General features: G+C 38.4%; 1 protein-coding gene across 9 annotated transcripts in view; it reads right to left on the minus strand.

Moving 5' to 3' along the window:
- The window catches only part of si:dkey-178k16.1 (band 4.1-like protein 1), a 115,930-nt gene that overhangs the window by 70,109 nt on the left and 19,196 nt on the right, over positions 1–26,625 (minus strand). The window contains exon 1 of one of the 9 annotated variants that reach the window (XM_007234645.3): positions 474–624. The exons of the other annotated variants lie outside the window; for them this stretch is intronic. The gene's annotated coding sequence lies outside the window, so the exon portion shown is untranslated. Of the gene's footprint in view, positions 1–473; positions 625–26,625 lie in introns of those variants that run through there. 9 annotated transcript variants of the gene reach the window in all.

Genomic DNA, 26,625 nt, shown 5'->3' on the forward strand with positions numbered 1-26,625 from the left:
GCAGAACAGTCTATCAATAATACATAATGTCCATTATAACCTATATAACGCAGGGTCTGAAAGGATTAACTGGGCCATATTTTGGACATGTTTTAGGCATAAATCTAGCTGTTGTGCTGCTGCTCCTAACGCAGTTCTTAGCCCCGCCCACTAGTCAGGCTTTTAACTGACAGGTGACTGAACTAATCACCTCGCACCAACAAAAAAAAAAAAACGAGTGAATTCAAATGTGTAAACACAAGTAAATTATAATACAAATAATAACTTTTTAGTAGAATTGACTATAAAAGGGTATTTAAATAACATGGAAGCTCAACAGGGCTACATAACATTTAATATTTTATGGCATATTTTATGTGACACCTTCCCCTCAGATTTAAGGTTAATGTTGGCGGCAACGCCCAGGCTCAAACTAATTAGTGGCGTTTCTCTCGTGTAGTTCGAATAAATGCTCAACACTGTCGACCAATTACCTGCTTCTGGTCATCACTATCCTTCCTGCAGCCGAAATAACTCCATATATCTGACTCTGAGTCTCTTTTTCTACCAAATCTTCACTTTCTGTCTTTTTTCTGCAGTCGCTCTCTGTACCGTCTGTGCTGAACCGCCGAACCGCCGGGGACAGGCGGAGGGGCGGGGCTTCCTCAGCTGCTGATAATCAGAGCTGATTGGCTAGGTCTCTGTACACGCAGACACTGCATGTCACATCCACTAGCAACAAACTCACTGTAATGAGGTAAAATAAACTTTGATTGGAGTAAATTAAATGATACCGGGCAGATGTACCCTGTGTCTGCTAATATTACATATGAACAATGTTCATTTTCCTTTTCTGACAAGCAGTAAAAAAGTTGTAGTATGTAGTGTAGCTTATGGGTTATTTTATATTATATTATATTAAAGGAAAAATCCAGTGTGAAATGGACTTGTGGTGTAGTGAAACAGGATAACGAGTACAAACTTTTGTCCAGAAGCCCACCTTTGTTCTACACCCCAGCATTCCAAAATACAGCGCTTTTAGACAATGCTCCCAACAGTCTTACAATGCTAGCAATAGGGGCATTGTTGGTTCCTTGGGAGCAGGTAAATACTACAAAGTCCATAATCCTTTGCAGCAGGATAAGGTGAGGCCTAAAGTTTAAAATGTCACTGTCGGCCATTTTTTTCCTCTTTGTTTGGCATGGTCTGAGGATTTGTACCCTTTTAGATTGGGGACTGTGCTTCCTTTGGGGGTGTGTTTGTGTAAGTTTTTTGGTCTATTGCTTTACCCATTTATGTTCATTTTTCCATTTCGATTGTAATTGTTTCTATTGTTTGCTCACTTGGTTTGTAATTCATTTGTTGCACTTTTTGTATTGTTTTACTGATCCTTGTATTTTTGTTTATTTGTAGATAAACCATCTATCCAATATCTTCCTCATTTCATTCATCCATCCATCCATCCATCCAAACCATACACCTTCCTCATCCATGCATTAATCACTGTCCATCCATGCATTTGATATCTTGATTCTACTCTGCATCATTGTGAAAGACACTGTGAATAAACTGCATCAGTTAAAGTCTGTTCATCCTCCTGTGTTTTAATGTTCATACCATCACGACAGCCACCCTTCTAAGTGAAACCTAACAAAACTTTACAGGCATAGTTGCCATAGTTCTGCTTTAAGTAACATTGTCCACTGTGACTGATCACAAGCCATCAAACCAAGCTGAACTGCTTGAGTTTTAGCATCAGAAGTGGCATAAAGTTATCCAAAAGCAGTGTGTAAGACTGGTGGAAGAAAACATGCAAAAAAGGTATTAAAAATAAAAACAGGGTTATTGTGTTGAGTTCTGATCTCTTAAAACATTAGAAATATGAACTTGCTTTCTTGCTTTCATTTTTTTTTTTTGAGGTCTGAAAGCTCTGCATTTTTATTTCTCAGTTTTCTGCAAATAAATGCTCTAAATGACAATATTTTATTTAGAGTTTGGAATAAATGTTCGTAGTTTATAGAATAACACACCAAAGTTCATTTTACTTAAACATATACTTAAAAATGGCAAAATTAGAGAAACTGAAGTGGTCCCTTAATTTTTCATGAGCTGTATGTGTTAAGTCGATAACGTAAGGTTGTGTAATGTGTTTAAACACAGTGTCACTACAGATAAAACTAAACAGCAGTACGTTTCTTTAATATTGATATTAATATACTAGTGTACGTACACAGCCAGCACTAAAATGAAATAACAAATGTATTTCACTGAATAAAACTGTGTTTGTTTGCAGTGCACATACCAGCTCCTGCAAAATAGTTAATGGTGAAGAAAATGTGTACACCACTGAGCCTTCCTTAAAACCCTTCAAGCGTACCAGACTTTGTAAATCTGTAAACTTCTGTTTCATGTTTAATGGAGTTACAGTCACAGTGTGACACCACTCCATGTATGCTAATCGCCTTCATTTCCATACCATTTACTGACATCATGCGGAGGAGAAACAGCCGCAAACTCTAAGAAGAAAAAAAATGATCTAATGTGAATAATACAAACATCCTGGTCCAAATAAACAAACTTACTCACACTTATAACCTCACTGCTTTGCATTCAGTAACTACCAACTGAAGGCTTAGCCATCTGTCAGGTTGAAGACAAATGTCTCCTGCACTTCATTAAATTCACCACCGATCCATACTGATTAACTCCGCTTGCTGACTGGCTTCTTTTACCCAAGGACTGGTTTTGTAGCTCTACAATGGAGACTGGGAGCTGGTATATAAATTACGTTTTTTGATTATCTCAGCTGTATTGAGGGCTGCTGAAATACACTCTGCAATCTGCGTTAAGATTTGGATGCTGAAGAGCTGCTGCAAGACAGAATGTGGGGAAAGAAACAGAATTCTTAGAGGAAGGAATAAAGCAACGTGATGATAATGATCACTGTGGAAAATCACCAAGATGAAATGAAAGCACTCTGCATCTTGTTAACCTAAAAGAAGTCATGACTCCAAAGCACTGGAGTGATATCTCATCTAATAGAAATGAGAGAGCAGAATACTGATGCCGCAATTTGTCCACCATCAGCCGCTTGCCAATATATTGACTGACCACTCTAGGCCTGTCCAGTCGAATAGAGGATTTACACAATAAGGGATTTGCACAATAAAGCAGCATTTTGCTTAGAATTAAATTGGTGTTTTTGGCTCCTTTGCTCCCCGTACAGTTGAGAAGTGCATTTCGACTTTAGGCAATCATTGTATTGAAGGACACACTTCACACATGCATTTTTGGACAAGCTGACAGATACAGATCCATCACTTAAATTAGCAAAAGAAGCATATGGACTTTTTGGATTGAATTTTTACATATTTGATTACTATTATGATCACTATTACAGGTCAGTAGAGCATGACAGTGATTTTAAAGCTATAGTTATTTCAGGTTCAAATGCTACATATACTGACATGCCAAAAGTCACTCTATAGAACCTAGTATCCTGTCTCTTATGCTTATGCAATATCCCATAGAGGATGAAGAAAACTGTACCAACCTGCATGATATGTGCGTGTGGCTTCCTGCATTCAATGTGGAAATGGTTCTAAAAACATATAGTGCTGAAATATTACAGGTTCTTTGACTTGTACCAACAGTGGAATTCTTTAAACCAAAAAAAAACATTTAAAAACTTCAACACTGAAGACGAAAAGTAAAAGAAATATTGTGATATTCCCCAAATGCATCAAGCTGTCAGAAGACATTTAACTTAGCATTAATAAAATGAATAAAACTGCTGGCACTCTAAAAGAATATTCACCCGCCAGACCTAAGGGCATCAGAACACAGGCACACAGTGTGCAGTATAAAAGACAGCCACCAATTGCACATAATACATTATGCGTCTTGGGGGGCAAATAGACAGCAAACATGTCTTTCCCACTAAAAACTTTTGGAAACAGTCTCTTATGTGCAGCCGGTGGCACTGTATCATAAAACATTTCTGCTGAATAGACACCATTATTAACAACAGAGAGAGTTTCTAATGTAAGAAATGTTCTCTATAGCAAGAACACCATTTCAGAACACACACTAAATTGTAGAGTGAAAGTGGGCTTGATGGATTTGAAGTTCTTGGGAATTCAATTTACACTCATCAAAAAAATAACTGCACCCAGAAGGACTCAACTGACAAGAATAAAACTTAATCATGCCACACTTTCTTGTTGTGCAACACATACATAAGGCCTGGTGTGGGGTTCAAAAAGTTATAATAACAGATCAGGTTTGGCCTTCATTACAGGAACGTTAAAAATCCAACATTACATTAAAGACGGATTATACACTTTTTAATCATCATATAATTAATTAATTAATTAATTAAATATTAATTAATTAATCAATACATTGCCATGATTTTTTAATGACTTTTCCATGCCTTCAAGACAAATTTTCACGACCATACGATTTTTAAAACAGTGCAGACATCAACTAAAACTATAATCGAAATTGATTATAGTAGGCCTAAAATAATTCTGACACACAATCTTTAATAATAAAATGTGTCAGATGATGGGGACCCCATTGTGTAGAACTAAATTACTGAATTAACTCTGAGCTGATCTGCCCAAAATAGATTTTCTCCATCAATAAACTGAAACTAGAAAAGGTAAAGTTCATGAACGAACTTTAAGTTGGCTTGGAAAAGAACACTAATAACGTTAAAAAGTTAAAATGGTTGCTAAGCTGTTTCTGTCTGAAGAGTGTGAAGAGTCGTTGATATGCTGTTAACTTTTGGCTAAACGCTAAATGCCAAAAACACTGAAATCTAAAAACATTTGGTTAAACGCTGAAATCTAAAAACATTTGGTTAAACGCTGAAATCTAAAAACATTTGGTTAAACGCTGAAATCTAAAAACATTTGATTAAACGCTGAAATCTAAAAACGTTTGATTAAACGCTGAAATCTAAAAACGTTTGATTAAACGCTGAAATCTAAAAACGTTTGATTAAACGCTGAAATCTAAAAACGTTTGATTAAACGCTGAAATCTAAAAACGTTTGGTTAAACGCTGAAATCAAAAAAACATTTGGTTAAACGCTGAAATCTAAAAACGTTTGATTAAACGCTGAAATCTAAAAACGTTTGATTAAACGCTGAAATCTAAAAACGTTTGGTTAAACGCTGAAATCGAAAAACGCTTCTTTAAATGCTGAAATCGAAAAACTTTTGGTTGTACTTTTGATTGCTAATGTGTTGCTAGGCGGTTGCTATCATTTCTGAAGTGGTTGCTAAGCTGTTGCTAGGCAATTGCTAACATATACCAGGTGGTTGCTAGGTGGTTGCTAGGGTGTTGCTAGGTTGTTGCTAAGGTGTTGCTATGGTATCCGGGGTGGTTGCTAAGATGTTGCTAGGTGGTTGCTAACGTGTTGCTAGGTGGTTGCTAAGGTGTTGCTATGGTATCTGGGGTGGTTGCTAAGGTGTTGCTAGGTGGTTGCTAGGGTGTTGCTATGGTATCCGGTGTGGTTGCTAAGGTGTTGCTAGGTGGTTGCTAGGTGGTTGCTAAGGTGTTGCTATGCGGTTGCTAAGGTGTTGCTATGGTACCTGGGGTGGTTGCTAAGGTGTTGCTAGGTGGTTGCTAAGGTGTTGCTAACTGGTTGCTAGGCAGTTGCTATAATTTCTAAAGTGGTTGCTAAGTGGTTGCTAGGCAGTTGCTAACGTTTTCCTAGTGGTTGCTAAGGTGTTGCTAAGTGGTTGCTAGGCAGTTGCTATCGTTTCTAAAGTGGTTGCTAAGCTGTTGCTAGGCTGTTTCTAACGTTTTCCTGGTGGTTGCTAAGGTGTTGCTAACTGGTTGCTAGGCAGTTGCTATCATTTCTAAAGTGGTTGCTAAGTGGTTGCTAGGCAGTTGCTAACGTTTTCCAGGTGGTTGCTAAGGTGTTGCTAAGTGGTTGCTAGGCAGTTGCTAATGTTTTCCAGGTGGTTGCTAAGGTGTTGCTAACTGGTTGCTAGGCAGTTGCTATAATTTCTAAAGTGGTTGCTAAGTGGTTGCTAGGCAGTTGCTAACGTTTTCCTAGTGGTTGCTAAGGTGTTGCTAAGTGGTTGCTAGGCAGTTGCTATCGTTTCTAAAGTGGTTGCTAAGCTGTTGCTAGGCTGTTTCTAACGTTTTCCAGGTGGTTGCTAAGGTGTTGCTAACTGGTTGCTAGGCAGTTGCTATAATTTCTAAAGTGGTTGCTAAGTGGTTGCTAGGCAGTTGCTAACGTTTTCCAGGTGGTTGCTAAGGTGTTGCTAAGTGGTTGCTAGGCAGTTGCTAACGTTTTCCAGGTGGTTGCTAAGGTGTTGCTAAGTGGTTGCTAGGCAGTTGCTAACGTTTTCCAGGTGGTTGCTAAGGTGTTGCTAACTGGTTGCTAGGCAGTTGCTATAATTTCTAAAGTGGTTGCTAAGTGGTTGCTAGGCAGTTGCTAACGTTTTCCAGGTGGTTGCTAAGCAGTTAATAGGTGGTTGCTAAAACCTGGCTGGGGTGCCGGGGTGTCCAAACTTATGACTGATAGCTGCTCCATACAGCAGCTCCTCCATACACTCACAGTACTGGAGGAGCAGGGGAGAGAAGGGGTTCCGTGCGCAGAGCTGCTCGTGTGTGAGATGGAACTCTGGGCCTCCCATTCATTTCTATGGGAAAACTTCGTACGACAATTGTACGAAAACCGTACGACGTGTCGTCAAAACGTTTACATTTTTGGAAAGAACGCGGTAAAGTCTATAGACCGTCCGATTTTTGTATTTGTATGTCAAAAATTGTGGCGGTTACGGACGTTTAAAATTTCGCCCCATTCATTCCTATGGGAAAAAAATGCGTACGTTTACGAAGTTTTTACGAAAACCGTACGATGTATCGCTTCAAAAAGCACAAGCAACCTAATCGGGTATAGGTTCTACGATACTGCAAAATTTCGTGATTCTACGTCAAAAGCTGTGGGAGGAGTAGTGTTTTAAATTTTGTTGCGAGAATAATAATAATAATAATAATAAGTAGAATAAGAAGATTACGAAGAACAGTAAGTTGGCTTTTCCAAGCCAACTTAACAAAGATTTATAGACCAAATTTCCATGACTTTTCCAAAACTTTCTGGGTATTTTTATTTTTTCAAAACTTATCCAGGCCTGAAAATAGCTATTTTCAAATTCTATTCTTGCCAGTTTTCATCACTTTCAGAATGAGATGTTTAATGGCTCTGTCACTTTTATGCAAATAAGCTTCTGCTGGCCACGCCCCATGCATACGCTTAATGTTTACCACACATTAGTGTTTGTGCTAAATGGCAAAACACGAACAAGCTAATTTATGCTTAACTGATTTAGTAGGTGGGGCTCTGGTGGAGGTTGAAGGGTGGTGCCAGCTTTTATTGTGACATAACAATGAGGAAGCCATCTAGACAACTCATAACAGCTGACACCAAACTCTTTTAGCTAATGGATGGATGGATTTTTTTTATATGCTTGAAGCGTTTATAGGGGGATTCGAGACAGTAGAAAGATGGTTGGTGTGGTGAAGTGGATAACCTCACCGCCTGCTAGCTATCATGTGGAAGATGGGGGTTCAATTCCAGGTCTGGGTGACTGAATGCTGTACAACACCAATAGGAGTCCTTGGGCAAGACTGCTAACACTACATTGACCCAACAAATTGGCAACAACCTTGTAAGTCGCTCTGGTTAAGAGCGTCAGTTAAATGCCATAAATGTAAATGAAATGTAAAACAAAAGCACGAAAAAAAGTGAGTTTTGCACAATATGTCTTCTTTATTAAGTTCTCGCAACCAGTGGCCGCATCTTTTCTTAGTGCTATTTTGGTTCACTATTTCAACAGGACAATGCTTGTCTGCAAACGGCTGCCATCTCATGTATTATCATCGGACATCATTAGGAACCTCTACAACTCAGTGTTAAGACATCTGGCATGTTGCTTCACACATGCGTTACACACTACTTCTATTTGCCTACTAGGGGTGTGCCATATCGTATCGTACGCAATAATATCGCCAACATTTTTGAATACGTGAACGATATTGTAGCCTGAAATATCGTACCATATTACCCATCCCTAATTATCACATCAAGATACTACTTTTTTTTTACTGTTTTTAGCTAAAAAGAAATTCACACTGTTCTCATTTTCCCATTATATATCAACTAGAGACAGATTATATCTGTCCAGTATCATTTATTTAACTTAATTTAGCATATTTATAGATATATGGAAAGAATTATTAGTATCATGACATTCTGTATCTTGGACGTCTGTTACAAATCTGATAAAATTCTTGTATTTCTTAATATCTCAGTTAGGGGTGTGCCATGTCATATCATGTGCAATAATAAGGTTTAATGTTCATTTTGTTGCAGTAGTGTATTCTTAAAATATTTTTTTTTATCCAGTGTTTTGTCATATTGCCAAGAGTATTGTTATCGCAAAAAAATCCATGAAATATTGTGATATTATTTAAGAGCCATAATCGCCAACCACTATTACCTTATTGCCTACCTCAATACATACTGTCAATATGAGAGGATGATGCCCCTCCAGCAACCCTCACATCCACATTAATGTGTTTTATATCTATTATACTCTGTTTGATAAGCAGTTTTCTATGTTGGCGTCTCTCCTTATATCAATCTGTCAGGAACTAGTTTTATTTCTGAACTAAGCGTGATTGAAACCAGCCCTCTAAGCACTTTAATGCTGAGAGAATAACACCATAAATATGGTCAAATGACCAGCAGCACAGAACAGTGCCAACAAACAAAGCAGTGTGTTTTGGGTGGGCTGAGTCCACTGCTCTTAATACCACAGTCAGCAGTGCTGAGATGAAAAACAGCTTACATTTTTATGTGACAACAGCAGCAGGAAATGTAGGGCTCCCTAGATTTACCCCTAACTGTACCCAAACCACAGCAGCAACAGAGGCGAAAAACACTAGAAAGTGCATCAATAATCTGCACACATATTCCTACCGTAGCCAGGATGGATAACAATACTAATACATTTTTTTTGTACACAGCAAAATCTGGAATCATTTTTTGGAATAAACTACCTGAGAGTTAATATCAACTCATTTTAAGTGTATATACGTGACCATCAAATAAACTCTATGACAGAGTTAAAGTAACTATTTTCTGGGAGTTGGCATTTTAACTCTGTTCAGGAGTTAAATCTGAACTGTTGTGGGAGTTAAAATATTTACCCCCATCTAGAGTAAAATACAGCTCTCAGCTGGACTTAATTTTACCATAAACTCCTCCACAGTTTTAACAAATAATGCAAAAAATTGTTATTAGACTAATATTATAGTTTTTTCACATTGTATACACACAAAATGTGGAACTATGCACACAAATCCAAAAACACGAAGCTCATGTGTGAACTGCTAAACTCTAAGCACAATTCCACATGTTCTCACTCAAATATCATTCTAAATCACAGCTTTGCAAATCGCTAAACACAAATTGCATCATTTAGTACACCTTGGTCACCTAGGAATTACTGACCTTCAAATACATAAATTATAAATACATTTTTGTTACATCTTTTTTTGTGAACTGATCTTCCTCGTCATGTTTCTCATTGTATTTACATAAGTAAAAATGCAGTTTTGCAACACACTACATACAGTAAAAATGGCTTACATTTGTGTCACATATACATGTATTACTTTAATGCTATATGGGGGTGTCCTACACCGCACCAAATAAATATAAAGAACAGAAATTCAACGTATTTCCATAGATTTGTATGCATTTGAATATGTACAGAGGCCTTATGAAGTCAAAAACATAACCAAATTATATAGTGCTCTAAATTAAATAAATAGCTGTGTGTGTTATTTTGGTGAAAAAAATCAGTTTTTTCTAGATATTTGTGGAGTTTCAAAAAAGCAGTTAATAATTTTCAGTTTGTGTTTAGAGTTTGGAGAAACTGAGCCGAGTTTCTAGAAATGCATTTAAACATTTGGGAAAAAAATGTATTAAAAAACATTGGAATATTAAAAAAAAGCATCATTACTGATTACAGTTACAATTTCATACTCAACAAGTTTATGCAAGTATTTTTTATTGCATGGCACCTTTAATCATGCATTGCAGTTCTCAGTGCATTGCCAGTACCTTTATACACTTCACATTACAGGGAATGGTAACTTGCTCTTATAGCTAACAACACATCAGCTAGGCAAACAACCATTATATAAAATATCATGAAATACCCAATAGAAGGTATAGCCCTGGTGGGCAAGACTTCACACTGATGGTAAGCTAGGATTGGGGGGCACGCCCATTAGAGAGTTCAGTCACGCTCCTCAACACCTTGGAATAAACTCTAAAATACTACACCACTAAAGAGCTCCCCTCAACTTAACTTCTAGTCTGAAAAATGAACTCCTTTGAACACATTTTTGTTTAACTCCAGATTTTTGAACTCCAGAAATTTTATGTGTATGAAACAGCTTGTCAATTTAGTAAACTAAATTCAAATTGATACTACAATACATTCTAACAATTTCTCTCCAGGAAAGCTATTCAGATTGTTTTGTTCAAATTCAATTCTTCACTTCCTCATTAAAATTTTTGACTACTGCAACTCCCTCCTGCTTTTTTTTCCTATGTGTGCCACCAGAAACAGCCAAGTGCAACCTTGTCTCCCTTCTACAGCATCCTCCTTACTGGCTTCAAGTAGTGCCCTCATTGTATTCAATGCCCTAGTCGTGGCCTACAAAGCCAAAAACTCCCTAGCCCTTCTGTACCTAATGATAATTGTCAAAATTCGTTCCACACCAAGAGCTTTTCATGCACCAAGCATGGCTTGGCTTGACACATCATTCTTCAAGACTTTCTGGCACCAAGACGATTGAAACAAACTTCCTTTGGGCGTACAAACAGCCGTGCTGTTGCTGTACTCAAATGCTCAGAGTAAAACCATTTGTTTAAGAGCACTTAATTCTGCACTAATCTCACACTTATTACAGCTTGAGATCACATGTAAAAAAAATCCTAATTTGATTTTTCTGACAGTAGTGGCGATCATACACTGCAATTTTTGGCCCAGTTTCAGCCGATTTTTCACTTGTGCGACTATTTTTGAGAGAAGTGATCAGCTCCCCATCTGCATTCATATATCGCAAGAAAATCCAACCTTTTGAAAATCCTATTCACCCCTTGTGAGAGTATCACACTGTAGCAGCAGTGCCAAAAACTGAATTGCCAATGCAGAGCATTTCTCTTTTTTTTTTTAGCATTTTCACATTCAGGGGCTTCACTATCCCCTTTTTAGTCATGTTTTGTTGTTTTCTGAAACAGAAGTTTGTCTCTGATAGGTTAAAAAATATTTTTATATACATAGCAGTCTCCCTCGCTGCACAAATGGTGGGAATTACTCTTCATGCTGCCATGTGTGTTCTCACCATCAAACCACACTCTTTAGGCTGTTACTTTATTTATATTATAGCCAGCGTGCTAGACTAGTACTGTCTGTATGTGTATCACAATCTCAGGTGAGTGTCTCCACACTTTCAGTTTCTTTTACTCCTTTTTTGCTTTTCACGTTGCAGTTTTTAATAAATGAGTAAGACATGCCGTGTATAGTGTGAGAGCATAATTTGTAAGCTGTGAAATTTAAACCCTGCATTTTAGTCACAGTACAGTTTAAGTCAGAGCTGAGTAAAAATATTCAAAATATCGTATAGTGCAGTGTTTCTCAACCAGGGTGCCGTCAAAATATTGCGCCTCACGTGCATATTTCCTTTCCAGAGTCAGCTCGTGTCGGGGTGTGTCCCAATTCACAGGCAGCATACTCTGAAGGATGCGACCCACAGAGGCGGTGTATTACTGCGCAGCTGTGACGCAATCTGTCTTCGAATACAGCCTCTGAAGGATGCAGCCCCTAAATTGGGACACACTGTAAAGTTTTTGTCCCCCCACGCGATGCACGCGCTATTTTATTTCATATTCCGCCAGCAACACCCCTCGTTCTCACCTGAAGTACTGCGCCAGCACCCCCCCCCCCCGTCCGTAAACTGGGGTGCCTTGAAATCTCGCATATATTTAAAGGGTGCCGTGATAGAAAAAAGGTTGAGAAACGCTGGTATAGTGTATTCTCAGCTTAAGGCTTAAGTGTAGTGTATGTGTATGTTGAGCATTGTGCTAGAAAATCATGGATTCAAGGGTTACCAATAGGTTTAACAAGGCAATTAGTGAACTGAACTAACCATACCAAGGCACCCAAACAGACATGGGCAAATTAAATAGCATACACACATGTTTAAAGGCTTATATGCACACAGAGTAAATAAAATACAATGGAGAAAAATCAATCAGATATTTTCCAAGCCATCACGTGGCGGGCCACAAAAACTCTGTTTTGGAAAATGAAGTGTAATGGGATGGAGTGCTACAGACTAATAGCTCTCTAGCCCAGAGGGTTGTTGAACCCAATTGTAGAACAGTTCATCTCAAAGCAGGTAAACACGAGAAGAAAGAAAAAAAAATAAATAAACACACCGCTCCTCACGCGGGATCGAACCTGTGTCGTCAGGGTCGCGGTCCAATACACTACCACTGCTTCGGCAAGTGAATTGGGACACAGCTGGGGAAAAAACGCCCTTATAAGAAGATAGGGAGCCCAAGAACAGGCAGAAAAATGAGAACGGGCAGAAACTACAGTCATGCCGAGTGCCACAGAGAGACAGGGGAGGAATGTAAACAGAATCTCGCCAGAGAAGCTTTAGCTTTTTATCTTTTTTATTTTCATTCAATATAGTTCAAACAACCTCACGGGCCAGACGCTTCATGCTTGTGGGCAACATCTGGCCCGCGGGCCGCCTATTGCCGACCCCTGCACCATGCAATAATCACTATAGCTAGCCTAGCACTGTACTTAGTAATTGGAAAAGGGAGGTAAGTACATTCTACCCACCCAAAGAGGACTAGGCCCACTGTGTTTCCTTGGGCTCAAGCCCACAGATGCATGTAGAATTGCCAAAAACTGAACTCACAATCTTACATATCGTTGGCCCAGTACAGCCAATACGATGAGTGGTGCCACCTCTGAGCCCTACAGACAGGATGATGTTTGATGGGTTATTTATTGAACTCCAAACCAGGTTTATGTGTACGTGCTGCTAGGCCCTTTACTATACATAAAATAATTTCAATAAATATGTTATTGTCATAATGCAACCACATTTTATGACATGAACAAAGAGGCAATATCGAGGTGAGGAAAAATTATTGAGGTACATTCCATAGATAGTATTTTAAGATAAATCTTTAAATAAATGATTGTGACAGGCCTAAGTAATGCCAATAGTTTTCAATCAATTTTACATCATTTGTATCATAACAAAATATGTGATACACAAATAAATGGTATTTTTCTCTGTAGCACCTGTCTTTACGGATTTAGTTCCACCTTTCCGTTCCATAAAAGTATATGTATCAGCATCGTATCAGCATGTGGCCGTTTCCACATATCTTAAAAACGGGAAGATTTTGTCGCATGCTGACAGTGGTGCACGAACACTGCGTTTGATACAGGTTACTCTGTTAACAATACTGTCTGAAGTAGCAATACGAGGACTCTTGGCTGTTGCTTCAGTCCTGCGGTTTCTGAAATTATACCTCTTCTGGAAATGTGTTTTTGTGCAGATTGGTTTTACTGTTATTCTGTATGGAATAAAAATCGACTGGCAGTTTTGCATTAATGTTTCCACAGTAACTGAGGTTAGTCAAATATGTGATATGTGTTTTTACTGCTACTAGTAATCATTCAGCTCCTGTGATACTAAAAAGCTATTATTTTTTACATTTACTGTTTTATGATGTGTGAATTGGCTACATCAAATAACAGACTTATTCATATTAAACACCACACTTTAGTCAAATGTAGTAAACATAATATTTCCCCTATAGAAAGACTGACTGCATTTGTTCTCTCAGACATTTCCCAGAAATAGCAGGGAAAATGGGGGCGAATAGATGGAGTAAAGCTAAGACAGGAATGTGACACTTTTCTGAAAATGTTAATTAGCACAGAACGAACATTTCATTTCCACTGCATAATTATGCCACTCCTGTAAACAGATAATATGTTATTAATATTCTTAACAGAAGTAGAAATCTGTGCTTAACCACACATACGTGACATTTGCACCACAAACACCTATCTTTGCATAACCCGGGGAAATAAAAAAGGGCAATTACCCAGCGCTCGTGGAGGTGTTTGGATGCAGAAGAAGGAAGAGTGACAAAAAGCTCAGTTTCCTCTGGGATTTGAAACGGAGCTCTAGTGCATTCGGCCAGCATTGAGAAACTCTAATTTCCTGCACTTTGAGGCTCTACAAAAGCGTAATGAGTCCATTTTCAACGCGTCCACCTACAATTGTAGGCCGAACAATTGGCAGCGCATTTAAATCTTTCAAAATGCAAGTGAGAAAGTGTGGTACTTTACAACCTCACAACCTGCACAGGAATTCTGCAGTGAAAATACGTGCTATACTCCACACCCACTGTTTCTGCTACATTCATTTAGAAATTGTTGCTGCCTCAGAATTTTATGAAATGTTGTGAAATCCAATTAGAAAACAGAGAAGTGACAGACACAGGAAGTGAAGACGCACACGCAAGTGCTTCATGACTTCATGACCACGAGCAATGTTTCATTCAACAGCACAGCACAATGCACCACAGGGCATTTTGACAGCACTACATTCACTTAATGATATACCAAGTCTAGAGTTGGGGAACAAAAAACTGATATCATGATATATTGGTTTAACAAATTATGTGAAACTGACACCAATACAAACATAATACCTACAGTTTTTGCTTATTTCTGCCAAACATTCACACAAAGCAATCCAGACTGTTCTCATACAAAGTTCCCCAATGGTGGAACAAACTACCTTCCACTACCAGATCAGGAGAATCTCTCACTATCTTTAAGAAACTCCTGAAGACAGAGCTCTTTAAAGAACATCTACTCTCCTAACACCTCTAACAAACTAACTAATTCTAACCTCATCTCCTTCTTCCCCTCCTGCACTTTTCTATTCTATTATTTCGCTTTGACCTCCTTTAAGCCCTATCTAAAAAGTTTTACCTTTAACTTCTATTACTTTTGTACTTGACTATTGTAAGTCGCTTTGGACAAAAGCGTCTGCCAAATGTAATGTAATGTAATTTTAAAGTATTTTATCCTGTTCAGTAACACAGTTTCTGTTAAGTATGGTGGAGAATTGTCTTGCCATATATTGAGTACTGCAGAATCACAGTATCGTATCATTATGTGCTAATATTGTTTTGTGAGATGCCCTTGAAAGCTTGAAAGCTGTTGGAACTTCAACAAATGTTCTTCTACTATAACTTTTTTAAGGAATGTATTATGTTACCCCAGAGAGGTTTTGGTTTACATAATGATTTATGAGGATCCTCCTCACTCAGGGTGTTAAGAGACTCAGAATCACTGCAAGACTGATTATGAGATTCGGGATTATTACAGATTTAACAGACGGAATTAATGTGCTGCAAATGTTTCTGCACCCTTCTTGTCAGCAGATGATACAAATGCACATGTAACTAGGTTTGGGTGATGTGGTTAAAATATAGTTTATAACAATATTAAATACATTTTCTTAATACACATTATTTATTATAATATTGTCACACATAGACAAAATACATTCGTAGTGCTAGACTCCTAAATATGCTAATTAAATACTACTGTTATTAGAATACAGCGAATGTTATTAAAAATGTTGCACACATTATCAAATTAAACAGGACTAATTACACTCTTTGTAGTCAAATGGTCAGTGTGTTTTAAAGGAGAACTCTGGTGTGAAATGGACTTGGGGTGTAATGAAACGCGATAACAAGTAAGAACTTTTGTCAAATAGCCCATATCGGTTCACCCCCAGCATTCTGAAATACAGCGCTTTTAGTCGATGCTCCCAATAGGCGTAAAATGCTAGCATTATGGGGCATAGGGTTTACAATGCATTTTTACACCAATCAGGTAGCATAGAGAAACGCGTTGCAAAATTAATTCTGTGAAAATGCATGAATACTATAGAGATATTTTCAGCAACAGCTGGAATTCATGCATGCTCACATAATTAGTTTTGCACTTTTAAAGTTCCCAGTGCCTTGTTTTAAATGCCAGGGCCCTCAGAATTCTGCTAATGAAGTGTGGAGCTACTTTGAGCTTGTTAACGATGTAAAAATAGTTATTTCTTTGCATGGGTAATGCTATGCCCCTGCTAGCATTGTAAGCCTGTATTTCGAAATGCTGGGGGTGAACAGAAGTGGGCTATTCAAACAAAGATTGTACTTGTATCATGTTTCATTACACCCAAAGTCCATTTCGCACCGGAGTTCTCCTTTAAGCACTAATGAAATCTGAAAACAAATGTCTCACAATATGACAAAAATATTTTCATATTGCTCAGCTTTACCTATAACACCGGAAAATAGCACCTGGGGCACCATAGCAATGATATGGAAATAGGAGTCAATTAAGCTGCACAACAATTTAACATTACTTTCATGAAATGCATTTCCTAGTTACTGTTGTTCTTTCACGTTTAATTTAGGATTTATGTGAATCAAGTGTAATTTTGGGTCACGTCTGTCGCTACTGGCACTCCTGTGTCTTCTCCACCTGTCTCTGACAGCAAACTCATACCCAAAAACTCCATTTCCCAGCATGCCATGAACGCATTTCCCACCCCGGCCTTAGCCCTGGCCCTGGCCCCGGCCCCAGCCCTACCCTTGCCCCATTATAAGCCTGAGCCAGATTTAAAATCAACAATTTTTTAGTATGTAAACTGTTAAAACTGACCTTAAAACTGACTGAGTTGTTTAAATAAGAGAAATCTGTTCAGAATTGTGTTAATGAACAGTGAAAATTGGAAGGAGTAGTATAGGCCTATTATTTAGAAAAACTGTTTATTTAGAATGGAACCCCAATGTGTAAAAAACTTAGGACTACATAATAGACCATTTTCTTGAGCGTTGTTGAAATAGTATATTCTTGAAATTAATAAAATAAAAAAATATCATATCGCCAAAAGAATAAAATAAAAAAAATATAAAATTTATAAATTGTACTATTATTGTAGAGCCATATCTCCCACACCTGGCTTGCTACCCAAAATCTGTTGCTATATAAGACTGTTATTTCATAGACTTACTAATACCTTTTGGGTGAAATACAGGTGGTATTTCTGTATGGCATCATTAACTTCTGTAGAATAACGTTAGAAACCCTAGACAGAAAAGAGAACATTTCATTTGTGAATAAAACACTGTCTACACCTCGCATTGTTCCAAAAATCCTAAAAGCTTGTGTTTCTAACCCATGAATATGATGCATGAATTAAGATGGTCATGCTAAAATGGCCAGTAATATCAGAAAATACGCAGACATTATTTCACTAATGTCATCTGTATCGCTACTCAATCACTGGAGCGGAATGCCTGTTCTGGTCTATGCAGGACCTAATCAGCTGTCTGTGAGAGATAATAGGCAATCAGATACAGGCAAGCCTGCGCTTATCTTCTTTAAAATGTCCTTTTTTTGTTCTATACGCTTTTCTTCAGCTACCGTAAGCGGATTTCACACATGCTTTTCATCCGTGAGACTGAAGGTCCTGAAACAGTAGCTTGAGGCACCAATTAATCACAAATTCAAATGTACCACATAACAAAAAAACTGTGTTCATTTCAACACAGCAGTGAAATTACATAATTATAGATCTGATTTTAATTTCTGTATGGGATCCAATATTGACAGCATTTGCTTATTGTAAATCGGACAGACAGTGCCAATCTAGTCTGCTCTGGACCATAAACCTACCCGTATTAAAATGATAAAGTGTTAAATAACTCATTAAATGCATTAAATTTTACTAATGTAGAAGGTACAGATGGAGCGATCAGTGTTTTTGGGGCAGACCACCCATTGTCGTTCAGCTTGTCGATGGCAATTTTCCAGGCTTTTCCATCCAGGGCTACTGTATTGCTCTGTGCAATGTCTTTCAAGATGAAATATACTTTTAGGAATCAGTGTAATGCAATTAGAGAGAAGAAAAGAACAGATACAGAGGAAAAAGGCAGCAATCAGTTTATTGATATATTCTATAAAATGTGTGATCACTAACATAATTACATTAAACACACCCCACTAACTGTGATTTTCTTGTTGTTCATGTATCTATAAGCTAAATAAGTGAGTAAAATGCAGATTTTGATATATCATTTAATCTTAATAAGAGTAGAATATGTTTGACCGACCAACATAAACAAGCTGGTCTAACACAATTTAGAAAAAGGTATCGAAAAAAGGATTGAGTATAATCGTTTGAGTATTAGTACTGAATTCAAATTATCATATTGGCACCGGTATTGAAAATTTAAAAACAATAGCCAGCCCTAGCTTTTGAATTGTTAGCTATACTGTGTTGCTGTGGTGAAAGAAGAACTCTTAAAAGGGGTATCTGTTTAATGTTATTAAAGGTATTTACTTTGCTTACTCCCTGAGACTTTTTAGTTTTACACATTCTACAAATATGTGAGACTGACTCAGAAACCTTAGCTTCCAAATAGTAAATTGGAGAAATACTGTTCGATACTGATACATTTCGATCAATCTTTCCAATAAAAGATTCTCTAATAAAAGGAGCTTTTGTATTGTAACGTGTGTCATTATCTGCATTTGTGTCTCAAATCAGATCATAACTACAAAAATGTGGATAAACCCATCATAAATAATGTAATGTAAGTTCTAAAAATGTAAATCCCGCTAGCTTGAATATTTGAATACTCATCTACACAGACAAGCTTGATAAGACAATAAGACATGCTTGACATACTGTACTACGGCTGCAAGAAGCCCTGAACCTTTGAGAATGGCTGAAGCAATCCCTTCATAAAAGACGAGGGGCATTTTAAAGCCAAAGCTCATTGTTCACGCTAAGCCGGCCACAAAGGCCGAAACGAGTTCTAAAGCATCTGATGCCGAGTTGCCCACGTGCCTCGTCCACCCCCTGTGTGGTCAGAGATATTCATATGAGCGCATGAGGCTGCATGTTAACAAGCGTGCAGGCAAGTCACCCGTCGGCTCTGGCGCAAGGTCTCGTCGTGATCAAAATTGCGCTTGACACGCGAGACAGCAGGTCATTAAAATGTCAATAGAAAGATCAAGCTGCCTTTATGGGCCCAAAGTGCCGCTCGGAGAGCGATATGCTTGCTGGTCTGAGATCAGATTGCCTCTGGTGCACAAGCACCAGAATGCCTTTGTCTATTATCTTCTCGTCAGAAGTGAGTTTGATCGCAGATAATCTTGCGAAGAGGCATCCTGCTCTGAATGCTGATGGCAAATAAGATGACAAAAAAAAACCCAGTCAAAGGATGGCTTATGTGCGATTCTGTGTCTTGAGAGGGATTTGTCATACATAGAGAACACAAAACATCACCTTTACGGTCTCTACAGTGGGCAGGGGATTATGGAGAGCAGGCGTTATAGGACACAAATCTCACAGTACCCCTTTGCTTGCCAAAGCTTCCAGCTCTGCCGTGCTTTGCCGTACTGAGCAATGAGGGCACAGTCAGCTCCTGGCATGTAACCAGCCCATATGGACATATTGCAAAGTGAACTTTGTGTAACCAGTGAAGCAGCCCAATTTTTTCTGTCACTACTGAGCCAAAAGAGCGCTAACCTTCAAGAGCTCGAGCTGATAAGCCGTTCAGCAAAGGTGATGCAATGCAGCGTGATGTCACATCCAAGGCGAGTGGTGAAAGCAAGATGATGGATTGCATTTCCAGAGCAGTATAACGTGATAGTGCTGTCCTTAGAGAGTCAAGAGCACCCAGGATTGCCGTGTCTTTACCTTTCATCTTTGCTGATCGCTAGCTTAGCCCCGGGCCCAGAGGAAATGATATACGCTGATAATGACTGTACCTGTGGGCTGCTGCTTAATGAGGTAATTTTGATCTTATTTGCCAAGATATTCAAGTGGCCTCTAATAGGAAAGAAACCAGATCATATCAAAAACTGAATCATGACAGGAATTTTAAGAATAAGCCTGGATTTATCTTGTTACGGGTCATTCAGTAAAAAAAATCAGAAATAACAAAGCATGATAAGTTTGGTGTTTATATACTGTAAGATACAAGATAGTATAAAAGCAGTATAAAAACTAGCGATATTCACACTATGCAAATGGGACACACCCAGTTACCTTTTAAGATAATAAGAAATAAAGGTCTTAGGCTTTTTTCATTCAGCCAGCACAAATCCGATGCCATTTTTTTTTTGGCATATTTGATTCAAGCTGATGTAAAAAGGTTTCCTGTAGTCTAAACTAGAGCTGGGAATCACAAGGCATCTCAAGATACAATATTATCACAAGATCCTAGAGCTGTGCATTGGCAAGAACTTGGCAATACAATATGTATCATAATACAGAGGCTACGATTCAATATATTGTGAAATACTGTAACACTGTAAGGTAATTAATTGTGATTGTTTAAATAGTACAATATGTAGTATATTAGAATAAAATGTTAACACTGCTATCTCGTGGTCAGGGTTTTAACATAACACAAAATTAACCAGTTCGATAAATCAATACAATATTACAAGAAAAAAAAAATTGCAATACAATATAACATTAATATCTATATTTTTTACACTCCTATCTCACACAGAAATTAGATTTCAGTCCAACTAACTGGAGATGCGCTTGTCTTAGAACTGTAAATTGTAAATGCACAAGAAGTCTTGGTGTAAGAAAGTGCTACATTCTAAGGCGGTAAACAAAACAAAACTGTAAAGGAATCACCTTCCAAATAATGCAATTTTTAAAAAGTCTTTAATATGACTCCAAAAAGTGAAGTAAATTTAGTCTTGTAAGAGATAAAATACGCAAACTTTGTATTACAGAGTTTGCCTGGACAGAGTAATGTGGCGTCTAACCCAATAACACTGAACAGCCCATTTCTACACTTAAAGTACACTTATTTTCCAGCATCACTGGAAGAGCCTGCTAGCTTTAATGCCATACACTTACCAGTTTAGCTACCACTAATGTCCTGCCCACTCTCTAATGGCCACTCTGTCCTGTTTGCAGAGAAATGACTGCAAATGAATAAAAAAACATGTTTTTCCAACATTCCAGGCTTTTTATATTTTATTTAAAACCCATGTTGAAAAGTGCCTTCACAGCAAGTCTTTGTGATGTATCAAGAGCCACGGTATCCAGGATAATGTCAGCATAAACACCAACAAGGACAAACCACATCCAACAGGATTAACTGTGGACACAAGAGGAAGCTGTCTGAAAGGGATGTTCGGGTGCTAACCCGGATTGTATCCAAAAAACATAAAACCACGGCTGCCCAAATCACGGCAGAATTCAGTGTGCACCTCAACTCTCCTGTTTCCACCAGAACTGTCCGTCACCACAATAAATTATTGTGCTCTAAAACCAGGTGTTTCAGTTTCACTGTCCAATCCCTGTGTACAGGCTGTGTTTAAAGCTGGAAGAAGCAAGCTGACATGATGCTTTGCAGTCCACGTTATCTCAGAAGGCAGTGTAGTGATGAACGTCTCTGTAACTGAATCACAAAGGCAATAATACACCATGATATTGACAGGGTATTGACAGCTCACAGCTGGTATATGAGTGTTTAGCTGTGTTGTCCTTATCTATTAGCATTTTCACCCTATAAAAGAGAAGGTTAATTACTAAACTTCGATTCAGACATGACTGGATGCTTTCCTACTTCAGTCTCCTGTCTGAATAGGCAGCATTTTTTCGCGTTTTAGACAACCACAGAGGTAGTTAATGTACTGCATAAGCATATGCTGGTGTTTAAGCTAGCTACCACTGCTAATGCTAACGAAGCTGATAAAGAGTACTTGCTTATTTCCAGTACCATGCTCTGTTATAGTGTATGTGCAGACTGGGAAATTATAAATACTCTGGTTAAGAGAATACATGCACTAAAAATATGATTACTGAGCTAAAATATATCTCTCAGATTTCCTAAAGTGGTTGTAGTGAAAGATGATGACGAGATAAACGTTTGTTGACTAGCCCACCTCCATTTGTCTCCAGCATTCTGAAATACAGCACTTTTAGCTAATGCTCCCACCAGGCTTACGAAACTAGCATAGATGGCTATCACTAGCATTGTACGCCTGTTGGGAGCATTTAAAATACAGAGCTAATACAGCGCTGGTTAACTAATTCATTGTTAATTAATTCACTTCAGGTTGTAACAAGTATGTTAAAGAGGGCTTTATTGCACTAGGTGGAACAAACAATAAATATTATCTATTTAAAGTAAATTAAAGGTGTTTCTTTTTACTGTCGTACTAAATTCATACGCCCTACCTAACACTTTCACAGTGTTTACAGTGTTCACAGTGCAACAGATTTTGTGGCCTCACACAGTGGGTGTTATTACCATTTGCTCTGGTATGACTGTTTCCACTGAATAAAAAAAAAGCAAGCTCATTCACTATTATACATATTACAGAGCAAGGCTGAACTTAACGCATACAGCTAGCTTATCAGTATCCCTATTCCACCAGCATCTGAACAATGCACTCGAGGAAGCCAGCTTGCTTAGATAAATGCCCCAAAAGCCGGCGAAATGATAGGACATAATTCCCTGCAAAATGACGACCATGCTATGCCATTTGTCATCAGCTATCTTCCCCTGCACTCTTTCCCCGCAGCGCTGCTGTCGGGAAAAAGGGGAACCATGCTTGGGACCGGTCCTCTGTAGCTCAGAGCGCAATCACTCATCTGTGCTGCAATCTGTTACAGGAATCCATCATTCATGGCATAAAGTCACGACGGCGGAGCGGGAAAGCCACAGGACAGCGCCTGTAATGACTCGAGTCAAACATGCCAGCAGTTCACGAGAAAAGATTTCAGAAGAATAAAAATGACCATGGGGAGAAAGCAATAATGCAGCACTTCCTCTTGTCTCCCCTTGTAGGGGAGCAGTGTGTGAGGGGGAAAGTTATTTCGGGGGAGTGTGTGGCACGTCTGAAAGCCACTGTGGCGGCCCTTCACAGGGCACAAAAAACTGCACTGTTCCCTCTCCCAGAGAGCTTCACAGTAGTTTGCTGTAATAGGGCTCTTGATTGCAATAATGCCAGTTGATTCTTTTGGGATAATGACTATAAATCTTACTAACAAAGAGAGGCTTCACTATAGCTTTGCTAGCTCAAATAGAGGAAGGTAATATCCCTCAAATTTATTGAAGTCGTGTTTCCTCTAAAACATTTTTCAGTAGTGTCTCAACTCGCTAGGGGTGGGCGATATGGCCCTAAAATAATATCACGATATTTCATGCGTGACCGTAAGATTAGGGGCGTGGCCACCGTGACCTGGTAGTAGGAAGCACAGTGATACACAGACACAGGGAGTAAATGAACTCAAACCATACCTTTATTTAGTAGAAAGGCCCTCCACCACACCCAAAATAACTTAAACAAGCATAAACGCGGCCCAATGGGGCTCTAGTCACGTGAGTCTCTACTTCCAGTCTTTAAAGGTCCGTTTTTTGTTTGTTTTTTTTCTCCCTGAGTGGCCGAGTTTTTATACCTATACTACCCAGCTGGCTGCTCAGTCAACCCGAATGCAGATCAGCTGGGACAGGTAGGACTGCACGTTCCTGCGTGGGGCGGACCCACGGCTCCCCTGCCTACTCATGCCACACGTTTTTTCGCGATAACGATACTCTTGGCGATATGATAAAACACTGAATTTAAAAAATGATTTCAAGAATAAACTACTGCACCAAAATGAATATTAAATTTTCTCACAGCATACGATATGACATGGCACATCCTTAACTGAGATATTAAAAAATACAAGAAATTTATCAGATTTGTAACAGAAGTCCAGAAGATCCAGAATGTAATGATACTAATAATCTGTCTCTAGTAGATATAAAATGACAAAATGAGAACAGTGGGAATTTTTCTTTTGCTAAAAACAGCAAAAACGTAATACCCTGATGTGATAATTAGGGGTGGGTGATATGGCACAATATTTCAGGGTATAATATTGTACACGATATTGAAAAATGTTGACGATATTATTAGGGCTGGACCCGAATATTCGGGTATTCGGATATTCGTTCGTTGAGTAGGTATTCGGTTTTTAATTTTGGTATTCGGATATTCGTTTTTTTTCTCCTTTCCAGAGTTCCACCTCACTCTAACCACTTCTGTTTTCGCAGGTCCCGTCAGAATATCTTGCGCGCGGGACAGAACTGAACTGTTATTGGCTGGAGCGGGAGTTTAATCCAGACGATGCGGGAGCAAATTAATAAATAGTTAAGAAAACTGTAATAATTGTAAAAAAAAAAAAAACTAAAGAAAACTCTCAACGCGCAGGATGGACCGACACACACACGCACACACCGATGGTGTTTGGACTGGGGTAAGGAACGGGACCGCACTATTCAGCGCTGCTGTTTTAATAAATATATAAGTAAATTTGAAGCATTAAATGTAGTTTATTTAATTTATATTAGGAACGTGGGGCGGGAGCGGCAGAAATGTGTATGTGGCGGGCGGGCGCGGGATTAAAAGAAGCAATTTTTTTGCGGAGCGGTAACGAGACAGAAACGCGGAGCGTGGAAGAGTGGGTTTAAAAATCAGTCTCGCGCAGACCTCTATTATACATGATAAAAAAAAATGCAGGCTCTTCGAAACTGATTTATATAATAAAACGTAAGGGGTAATGTGGCAACAGTAGGGGCTAAATCGGTTACAAAAGCCTGGCCTACAAAAATGATGTCTGAACGAATTTCCTCTTATCTAATATAATTTAAAATGGTTTAAAAATATAAAATAATTTCTAAGCAAACAAAATATTTAATATTGAGCTTATAGCCCAAGTGCAAAAATACAAAATCAGTAATATGCCCTGCACAATCCTTTAACCGAAATAGACCAAGTACAGTTTACAATGACTGTCCTCTAATATAATTAACAATGTTTAAGAATATAAAATACTTCCTGAACAAACGTTTTTTTTGTTTGTTTTTTTTAAGCAAATAGCCTAAGTGTGAAAACACAAACAGCAATTTACTGGGCTGGCTTGCGCAGCGGAGAAACCGTGCAGCAGCAGCCTCCTAGCCTGCTTACGCAGCGGATAAGCCGCGTGTGGGGCAGCAGAAATTCCGGGATGAAAACACAAAGAAATCTGGGCTAAAAACACAGAAAAAATATGGGGTGAAAACACAAAAATATGGGGGATAAAAACACCAAAAATCCGGGGTGAATATGTCTCGTCGGTCAGAGCAAATTGAACATTTTTCAGTGGATTAAAGGGGCCGTGATTTGCTTTTTTAATTTTTTTTTTTACCTCTTTTTTTAAAAACGAATATTCGAATATTCGCTTCGAATCAGTGCCGAATATCCGGAGCTCAAAAAACGCTATTCGGGCCAGCCCTAGATATTATTACGTACGATACGATATGGCACACCTCTACTACTCACCACTAAAAACTTAAAGGGCACATATTATACATATTATACTTCTTCTAACACAAGTTAGAATATGTCTATTGGCTATACAGTACATGTTCATTAGGACAATCCTTTTATTGCTACTTTTGGTTTATTATAAAAAAAATAGGAGGTATACAAGCATTATAGTAGCCACCAATATATTTTATGTGAAGCAGGTTGTTAAAAAAATAACTGTTTAAAAATATCTGTGCATAAAATCAATATATGTGCACTTTGTCGCTATTCCATAATATCATTAGTGCAAGCTGCCCTCAAAACTAAACTCAAGAACAACATGTATAGCTTAAAACTATTGCTTATTAAGCCAAAAGTTTTTACCATTTACTGTAGGAGCAGAATCCATACAGACAGCTGCCCTGACCTCTTGTTACTGACATGCCCCCAAGTAGGAAACTCAGGCCTTAATTAAAAATCCAAGATTCCCACTGGTAAATAAGAGTTTGTGGTGGCGTTCATGTGCTCTCATCTCGTAAATATGATTTTTCCGACACAACCTGAAGGCAGCATTAGCTTGTGCTAAATGGCAACTCGGCTCGCCCAGCAAAGCAATAAAATACAAAAGCACACAAAAAATGAGTTTTGCCTAATATGTCCAATTTAAATGAAATAAAAAGTGTTCAGCATCTCTTATCACATTAGGTATTAGGGTTGGGCGGTATATTTTTCATAGTCATACTATACTAAAACATTACCAAGGTATACGGTATTACAGGGGCAAGGACTTAAGTAAGCTGCGCAAGTTCTCTATGTCAGGGCCAGACAAGGGTGAGACTGCGGATACAAATTAAAGGCTTTATTAAAAGAACCAGTTGGTAAACAGATGAGCAGATACAATCCCAGAGATATATAACGTAGGGGAACCATACCATAAACGAGAGACAGTCCAATGTTCATACACAGGCAAGGGGGTATCACTGAGCAGGCAGTAATCCACAAACGATGAACAGTCCAGGTCATACACGGAAATCCAATCACAGGCGTAGGCCTAAATCAAAGTTGGAAAAACACGAAAACAGGATCATACACGGAATAACAATAG

The sequence above is a fragment of the Astyanax mexicanus genome, chromosome 13 (assembly GCF_023375975.1).
Source record: "Astyanax mexicanus isolate ESR-SI-001 chromosome 13, AstMex3_surface, whole genome shotgun sequence".
Taxonomy (NCBI): domain Eukaryota; kingdom Metazoa; phylum Chordata; class Actinopteri; order Characiformes; family Acestrorhamphidae; genus Astyanax; species Astyanax mexicanus.